Raw genomic sequence first — 9,565 nt, forward strand, 5'->3', positions numbered from 1 at the left:
GCCTGCCAAGACAGTGGGTTCGCCCTCTCAAGCTGTAGTGGACCCGGATAACTACCTACCCAGGCGTCACCACGCAGCGACACCGCTGACAGCCAGCCACTCCCAGACACATACCAGTCCCTGCAGTGACACCCACGCCACCCTCAGACGCACATGCACGAGCACCGCCGCAGCCCGCCCCCCATTCCCACCAGCCCCACGTGCCTGGCTCACCCACGCCCGGTATTAACCTCCAGGAATCGGACCCTCAACACCGAAGCTCAAGCCTGAGTCGCCATTACCATGGCCCTCCGCGCCTGACAGCTCCATCCCCTCATTCTTGGAATAGGCCCCTGTTCAGCCTGCCTGGGTTATCACCTGGCCCTGCCTTGCCTGCTGTGTGACCTTGGACAAGTTAGCAACATTTCTGTGCCTCAGACCCCACATCTGGGCGGCGCCAACCCCAGGATGCCCAGGGCCTGAGTCATAGGGGTAATAACAGCCTTAACAAAAGCTCCCTGTCATAGGTTGTTGGCAGAACTGTGGAGAACTCGGCCCAGTGCCTGGAGCATGGTGTTAAAAATAATTAAAACTCAAGGAAAATGAAACATAAGGTTTATTGTGAGCAGTTGTTCTACTGCCGTTGAGTTGATTCTGACTCGCAGCGACCCTATAGGACAGAGTAGAATTGCCCCATAGGGTTTCCCAGTCTGTAATCTTTACAACAACTATCTTTAGGCGAGCAGATTGCCACATCTTTCTCCCCAGGAGTGACTGGTGGGTTCCAACCACAGAACTTTCAGTTAGCAGCCTAACGCTTAACCATTGTGCCGTGCCCACCAGGACTTCCTCTGTAAGCATATTTGTTGTTGTTGTTAGGTGCCATCGAGTTGGTTCCGACTCATAGCGACCCGATGTACAACAGAATGAAACACTGCCCAGTCCTGCGCCACCCTCACGATCTTTGCTATACTTGAGCCCATTGTCGCAGCCACTGTGTCAATCCATCTCGTTGAGGGTCTTCCTCTTTTTCACTGACCCTCCACTTTACCTTCTCCAGGGACTGGTTCCTCCTGATAACATGTCCAAAGTATGTGAGATGAAGTCTCTCCATCCTTGCTTCTAAGGAGCATGCTGGCTGTACTTCTTCCAAGACAGACTTGTTCTTTCTTCTGGCAGTCCATGCTATATTCGATATTCTTCACCAACACTATAATTAAAAGGCATCAATTCTTCTTCGGTCTTCCTTACTCATGGTCCAGCTTTCGCATGCATATGAAGTAGTTGAAAATACCATGGCTTGGGTGGGGCACACCTTAGTCCTCAAAGTGACCTCTTTGCTTTTTAACACTTTAAAGCAATCTTTTGCAGTAGATTTGCCCAATGCAATACATTGTTTGATTTCTTGACTGCTGCTTCCATGGGTGTTGATCGTGGAGCCAAGTAAAACGAAATCCTTGACAACTTCAATCTTTTCTCCATCTATCCTGATGTTGCTTATTGGTCCACTTGTGAGGATTTCTGTTTTCTTTATGTTGAGGTGTAATCCACATTGAAGGCTGTGGTCTTGATCTCCATCAGTAAGTGCTTCAGGTCCTCTTCACTTTCAGCCAGCAAGGTTGTGTCATCTGCAAAACACAGGTTGTTAATGAGTCTCCCTCCAATCCTGATGCCCCGTTCTTCTTCATATAGTTCAGCTTCTCGGATTAATTGCTCAGCATACAGATTGAATAAGTATGGTGAAAGGATATAACCCCGATGCACACCTTTCCTGACTTTAAACCACGTAGTATCCCCTTGCTCTATTCGAACGACTGCATCTTGATCTATGTACAGGTTCTTCATGAGCACAATTCTGGAATTCCCATTCTTCAAAATGTTATCCATAATTTGTTATGATCTACACAGTCAACTGCCTTTACGTAGTCAATAAAACACAGGTAAACATCTTTCCGGTATTACCTGCTTTCAGCCAAATCTATCTGACGTAAGCAATAATATCCCTAGTTCCACATCCTCTTCGGAATCTGGCTTGAATTTCTGGCAGTTCCCTGTAGATGTAATGCTGCAACCGCTTTTGAAATATCTTCGGCAAAATTTTACTTGCGTGTAATATTAATGATACTATTTGATAATTTCTGCGTTCTGTTGGATCACCTTTCTCTGGAATGGGCACAAATATGGACCTCTCCCACTCCAAGGCGATTGGCCAGGTAGCTGTCTTCCAATTTCTTGACATGGACGAATAAGCTCTTCCAGTGTTTCATCCGTTTGTTGAAACATCTTAATCGGCATTCCACCAATTCCGGGAGCCTTGGTTTTCGCCATTCCCTTCAGTGCAGCTTGGACTTCTTCCTTCAGTACCAATGATTGCTGATCATATGCTGTCTCCTGAAATAATTGAACGTCGACCAATTCTTTTTATTACAGTGACTGTGTATTCCTTCCATCTTCTTTTGATGCTTCCTGCATCGTTCAATATTTTGCCCACAGAGTCCTTCAATATTTCAACTCGAGGCTTAAATTTTTTCTTCAGTTCTTTCAGCTTGAGAAATGCTGAGTGTGTTCTTACCTTTTGGTTTTCTAACTCCAGGTCTTTGCACCTGTCATTATAATATATTCATCTTCTCTAGTCACCCTTTGAAATCTTTTGTTCAGTTCTTTTACTTCATCATGTCTTCCATTTGCTTTAGCTACTCCATGTTCAACAGCACGTTTCAGAGTCTCTTCTGACATCCATTTTGGTCTTTTCTTTCCTGTCTATTGAATGACTTTTTGCTTTCTTCATGTATGACATTCTTGATGACATCCCACAACTCATCTGGTCTTTTGTCATTGATGTTCAGTGCATCAAATCTATTTTTGAGATGGTCTCTAAATTCAAGTGAGATATACTTAAGGCTCTTGTGGGCTTGTTTCAATTTTCTTTGTCTCGACTTGAACTTGCATGTGAGCAATTGATGGTCTGTTCCGCAGTCGGCCCCTGGCCTTGCTCTGACTGATGATATTGAGCTTTTCCATCGTCTCTTTCCACAGATGTAGTCAGTTTGATTCCTGTGTATTCCATCTGGCAAGGTCCATGTGTATAGTCACCGTCTATGTTGTTGAACAAAGATTGTGGGGATATATGCCATTTAAACATGGCTGCACTATTGACAACTGCAGCCCCCACAGGCCTCTATGCTGTATACGACATGTTGGAGACTTGTCAGCGATAAGAAAGAGATTAGGCACGACTTGTTTTCCCAAACCTATTGTCCTGTTGCTGATTGGCTTATTTACCTGAATTCCTCCTCCCTTGCCGGAAACTTATTGTTATTCACCCAAAGCCCATTGTTCTGTTATTTGCTTCACTGCTTGCTGTATTGACTATAAATAAACTCCTGGGACTGAAGCCGGGTTGGACTCCTCAGAGTGACCCTCCTGGCCCCACTTCTCTGTAAGAGTTGTGGCATTGGTTATTGTCTCTGCCGCCCCGACATTCGCCACCGCTGCAACAGATGGTGCCCCGTGTGAGGAGCTGCGACAAAAGATATTTGCCATAAGTCATTGGTCTTGCAAAATGCTATCATGCAATCTCAGGTGTCATTTCTATCACCAAGGCCACATTTTCCAACAACCATTCCTTCTTTGTTTCCAACTTTCACATTCCAATCGCCAATAATTATCAATGCATCTTGATTGCACGTTTGATCAATTTCAGGCTGTAGAAATTGGTAAAATCTTCAGTTTCTTCATCTTTGGCATTAGTGGTTGGTGCAAAAATCTGAATAATCATCATAGTAACTGGTCTTCCTTGTAGGTGTATGGATATTATCCTATCACTGACAGCGTTGTACTTCAGGATAGATCTTGAAATGGTCTTTCTGACAGTGAATGCCACGCCATTCACACAGCAAGACACAGGTAACCACCATACGACAAACTGACAGACCAATGGTGGCTATAAGCATATAGGGAGACAATTGTTATTCCAGCAGAAGCAAAAGGCTTGAAGTAAACTAGGTACAATGAGGCTTAAAAAGAGACGAGAAGGGCGAAGAATAGAAGATCAAATGTTGGCTAATCTTAACATGATTGATTGAACTCTGCCCTCCTCTTTTACTAAGACCCACTGACACCAGGTCACAAGAGGGTCTCTGGCCCTCCACCAGCTTTATCTTTTGCAATTCAAATTTAGTAAGCCTAGCTTAGAGCAGGAAAGAAAACATTAGCAACTTTAGGTGAAAGAAAAGCGGCTGACACGTTTAATATTGGTCAGGAATTTCTTTACAGTGAAAATTTGGTTTCATGGGTAAGAAAACTCCAACATCGAAGTAAGATGTCTGTTATTAACTCTTCGACACTGGGGAGGCGCTGGTCATTAGCCAGGAGGGTGACCGCTCCTCCTGGACACATGGGACTGCTCCCATGCTAGTGACTTTGTTTGCAGAGGCCCCTCCCACCCTAATACTATCCACATGAAAAATTATTTTTGCTATAACTTTAAATAATTCAACAATTTACTTTTGATCTGTTTTAGGCAGAATTTAATGGATTTTCACAGACCTTAAAGTTTTCATTTTTTGCTCATGTGAGGAAAAAATTAAACATTTTCTTTAAGCCTAAAACTTCATTTCTTTTTCTTCTTCTGATTTTAAAGGAAATTAAATTTGTGGGCTCCCACACGTGTGGTGGGCCCCAAGCACGGTGCCCTCTGTGCCTGCTGGGTAAGTCAGCTATGGTACAGGGAGTCCCTCAGCCTATGGCCAAGTGGGACCCTTGCTCAAGTCTATTGTCACCCTGAACCCCAACCCCCACCCCAAGCCATGTGCCAAGGGTTAGGAATACAGCAGGCAATAAATCCAGCCAGAATTCCCAAATATTCCGGCCCTGGTAGAGCTCACACTAAAACGCGGGCAGGGGACATAATAAGCACAGGGGTCACATATACCACGTCATGGGCTTCAGTACTCCACTAGGAGGAAGTAACATGGAACTGGATTTCCTGTCCTGCCTTAACAACTAAGGGACCGGGCAGAACATAGCAGACATGGGGAAGAATATAGCAGACACTGGGTAGAATACAGCAGACACGGGGCGGAATACAGCAGACACGGGGCGGAATACAGCAGACACCAGGCGGATTACAGCAGACACGGGAGAATACAGTAGACACCGGGCGGAATACTGCAGACACTGTGCTGAATACTGCAGACACCGGGCGTAATACAGCAGACAGTGGGCGGACTACAGGAGACACCAGGTGGAATATAGCAGACAGTGGGCGGAGTACAGCAGACAGTAGGCCGATTACAGCAGACACAGGGCCGAATACAGCAGAAAGTGGAAGGATTACAGCAGACACCCGGCAGATTACAATAGACAAGGGACGGAATACAGCAGACAGTGGGTGGAATACAGCAGACAGGGGGCGGAATATAGCAGACAGTGGGCGGATTACAGCAGACACCATGCGGAATACAGCAGACAGTGGGCGGAATACAACAGACAGTGGGCGGAATACAGCAGACACCATGCGGAATACAGCAGACAGTGGGCAGAATACAACAGACAGTGGGCGGAATACAGCAGACACGGGGCGGAATACAGCAGACACGGGGCGGAATACAGCAGACACCTGGCCGAATACAGCAGACACCTGGCCGAATACAGCAGACATGGGGCGGATTACAGCAGACACGGGGCGGATTACAGCAGACACCTGGCCGAATACAGCACAGAGTGGAAGGATTACAGCAGACACCATGCGGAATACAGCAGACAGTGGGTGGAATACAGCAGACACCGGACGAATACAGAAGACAGTGGGTGGAAAACAGCAGACGGGGCGGAATACAGCAGACATGGGGGAATACAGCAGACAGGGGGTGGAATACAGCAGACACCATGCAGAATACAGCAGACAGTGGGCAGAATACAGCAGACAGTGGGCGGAGTACTGCAGACACCGGGCGGAATACAGCAGACACGGGGCGGAATACAGCAGAGTGTGGGTGGAATACAGCAGACAGTGGGCAGAATACAGCTGACAGTGGACGGATTACAGGAGACAACGGGCAGAATACAGCAGACATGGGGGTGGAATATAGCAGACACCGTGTGGAATACAGCAGACATGGGGGAATACAGCAGACAGTGGGCGGATTACAGCAGACACTGGGGGGATTACAGCAGATAGGGGGCGGAATACAGCAGACCCCGGGCTGAATAGACACCAGGTGGAATACAGGAGACACCGGGCGGAATACAGCAGTCACAGCGCAGGTAGGGGCCCAGACAAAGCCGAGGTCCCCCTGAGTGGAAGCGGTGGAATCGTGGGCAGAGGCTGCTGGGAAGACCCTGGGTGTTGCAAACAGTGAACGCTGAGCTGGTAATCGAATATTGGCGCTTGGAGTCCACCCAGAGGTGCCTCGGAAGACAGGCAGAGTGATCCACGTCTGAGAAATCAGCCATTGAAATCTCTGTGGAGCACAGTTTTACCCTGATGCACATGGGGTTGCCTTGAGTCTGAGTTACCTGGATAGAAACTTTTTTTTTTTAAAATGAAAGAATGGAGAGAAATTTCCTGTTAATGTCCCAAATGGGCCAAGAGAGCTCTGGATGCCATGATGGGGTGGGCACCCCCGCAGTCCAAGTTTTAGGGGCCCCCAGGGCCCCACCTCTCACCATTACCTGCCCCCAGAGATCACCGGACTGTGCAGGTTCTGGGTGCTGCATAAGGGAGCTGCCTCCTTCACGGTTGCCCTGCCGTCCATTCATGGTCTCTGGGTCAGGCGCAACCTTAGAGGGGGGGTCACCCTGTGTCTTTGCAGACGGTACTCATGGGGTCAGGGTTCAGAATGGGGTCAGAGGGGTCTAGGACAGGTGAGAGGGCAGGCCAGGCTGCCCAGTTGATCATGGCCATCTTCAGACAGCACAGTCTGGCTGCAGCCAAGAGGCTCCGAGGCAGGGCTGGGGCCTGGAGGCCGGAGGTTGGGTCATTGACGGCCTGGGAGCTGCAACTGCTCTTGGGTCGAGGGAGTCCCTGGGAGGTTGTCCCGGAGCCCATGACCTTGTGACCTGCTGGCTGCGGTTGCTGTGCTGTCTGGAGGCCAGCTCTGGCTGCGGTCCACCCGGGACCACTTAGGCTCAGTGGCATCACTAGGGAGGTATGGGGAGGGGGCTGCAGACCACGCTGGGTGACACTGTCCGAGGGCATGACACCAAATGACTGTGTATAAAATGGTTGCGCAATGTTTCAGCATAAAGTTTATTCTTTTATAAAAATATTCCGGTGGTTGGTTATAACAAAAAAAAACATTTTTCATAAGCCCAGCTTGCATGTATCAACATACCTACAAGGCTAAAACTCTATGCGCATTTACTTTTTGAACCTTCTAGTGCACTCTGATCAGAGCTGTCATTATTACCCAGTTATAATGAGCTTCGAATCACGTGGAAAAGGAGTGATATGTGGAAATTATGATTTATGAGTAACTTTAGTACAAAAAGCATTGCGAATGATTCTGCATGGTCTGGTATGGGAGGAGGTCCATGGGAGGGTGGGGTGACACCATCAGTTACTGCACTGGGTGACATCAACCCTAGCGACAGCATTGCTTAGCCCCTCTCCCACTTCTGGGCCTTCACCAGGGCCTGCCCACCACCGCACCCAGGCAGCCCGGGCTGGCCCTGTCGAAGCCTTCCCTGGCCCCTCAGGTGGGGTCCCCCCTTGTTCCATCCTGGAGTTTGCTGGCCACACCCCTGCTTTCCTGGTTGCTGGTCTCACCAGGCACATTCCTCCCTGCGGACTGTGCACAGAGCACCGCTCTTCCTGTTCCAGGGAACCCCCTACACCCAGAACAGGGTGCCCCTGCCCCCTGGCCTGGGACTCGAATCGCAGCTGAGCCCCGGCTTGTTGTGGGGCAGGCAAGGAGTTACCCCCCTCTCCGAGCCTCAGCTTCCACACCCGGAAATAGGGGTGGGTCTCCTGCCTGTGCGTCCCTGCCCATCTGCTCTCTGCCACTCTTCCGCGAATGGGGCACAGAGGGGCACAGGGTGGCTGGAACCCGGTCACAGTCCGCGGAAGGCAATTCTCTCTTCGAAAGCTCCTCCCAATGCCTGGTGCTCCAGTGGCCACCAGGTGGCGCGCTGGCCCCAGCACCTGGAGCTCCTGCAGCGCACCCCGACTCCCTGAGCAGTTCGCAGCATCCCGAGCGTCTGATGGGTTGGGGTGGCGGCTGAGCCTGTGAGCGCAGAGCGGGCATGCCTGCACCCCGGCCGGGTCTTTGCAGGACGAGGGTCAGCGGCCACAGCCTCAGGGGACACTGATGGGCGCTGGCTGCACGGGAGGGTGCCACAGGCACATGCAGGAAAGCGAGGCTCAGGAGGTGGAGGGCCGCAAGGTCAATAGGAGGTGGGCGGGCGTGAGCGGAGAGGAGAGGGCAGGACTCGCAGGGTGGGCGGGGCGGACTCTCATGAGACCCCAGCTTGTTGGATGGGGACTCCAGGGGCGGGAGGGGGGCGGGAGCGGGGGCGGGCATCCCCCCGCCCCCCGGCAGTCCACGGCGCCCTGGGGTCCAGGGCGAGCCGGGATGGCCGTCTGGTGAAGAGCTAAGAATCCCAGCCCCACCACTTCCATGCGTTCGGAGCTTGAATCCTCCCAGGGGGCCTCTGGACAGCAGTGGTGCCCCTCTCACGGGGTATGAGAACAAACGGAGGTGGTGTGCACCTAGCCACACGGGTCAGGAGGTGCTGCTGACCCCTCCCCAACGTCCACCACCCCCTCCAGTGCTGCCTCAGCCCTGGGCCTGGGCAGCCCACAGGGGTTTCTTATCAGGCCTGCAAGAGCAGTGAGCCCTAGTGGGAGCTCACAGTGAGTACCCACAGTGAGGCCTGAGAAGGTGGTGGCTGCTGGAAGCAGGACAGGTGGAAAGGAAGCCGCTTGTCCTCTCCAGGAGCAGGACTGCCATCTGGGAGGGGGGTGTTTCCTCTCTCCCTCGACCTCACAACCTCACACCCACCTGAGCTCACAGAGACCCACAACCCAGGCAGCTGGTCCAGTACCCTGGTGGTGGGCCCAGAACCCAGGCGACAGGCACAGTACCCAGACAGCAGGCCCAGAACCCAGGCAGCAGGCCCCAGACCCAGGCAACAGGCACAGAACCCAAGCAGCAGCCCCAGAACTCGGGCAGTGGGCCCAGAACCCAGGCAGTGGGCTCAGAACCCAGGCAGTGGGCCCAGAACCCAGGCAGCAGGAACAGAACCCAGGCAGCAGGCCCAGAACCCAGGAAGTGGCCCCAGAACCCAGGCAGTGGGCCCAGAACCCAGGTAGCAGCTCCAGAACCCAGGCAGCAGGCACAGAACCCAGGCAGCAGGCTGCAGAACCCAGGCAGTGGGCCCAGAACATAGGCAGCAGGCCCAGAACCCAGGCAGCGGACACAGAACACAGGCAGTGGGTCCAGAACCCAGACACTGGGCCCAGAACCCAGGCAGCAGTCACAGAACCCAGGTAGCAGGCCCCAGAACCCAGGCAGAGGGCCCAGAACCCAGGCAGAGGGCCCGGAACCCAGGCAGTGGGTCCAGAACCCAGGCACTGGGCCCA

Source organism: Trichechus manatus, unplaced genomic scaffold (assembly GCF_000243295.1).
Source record: "Trichechus manatus latirostris isolate Lorelei unplaced genomic scaffold, TriManLat1.0 scaffold00185, whole genome shotgun sequence".
Taxonomy (NCBI): domain Eukaryota; kingdom Metazoa; phylum Chordata; class Mammalia; order Sirenia; family Trichechidae; genus Trichechus; species Trichechus manatus.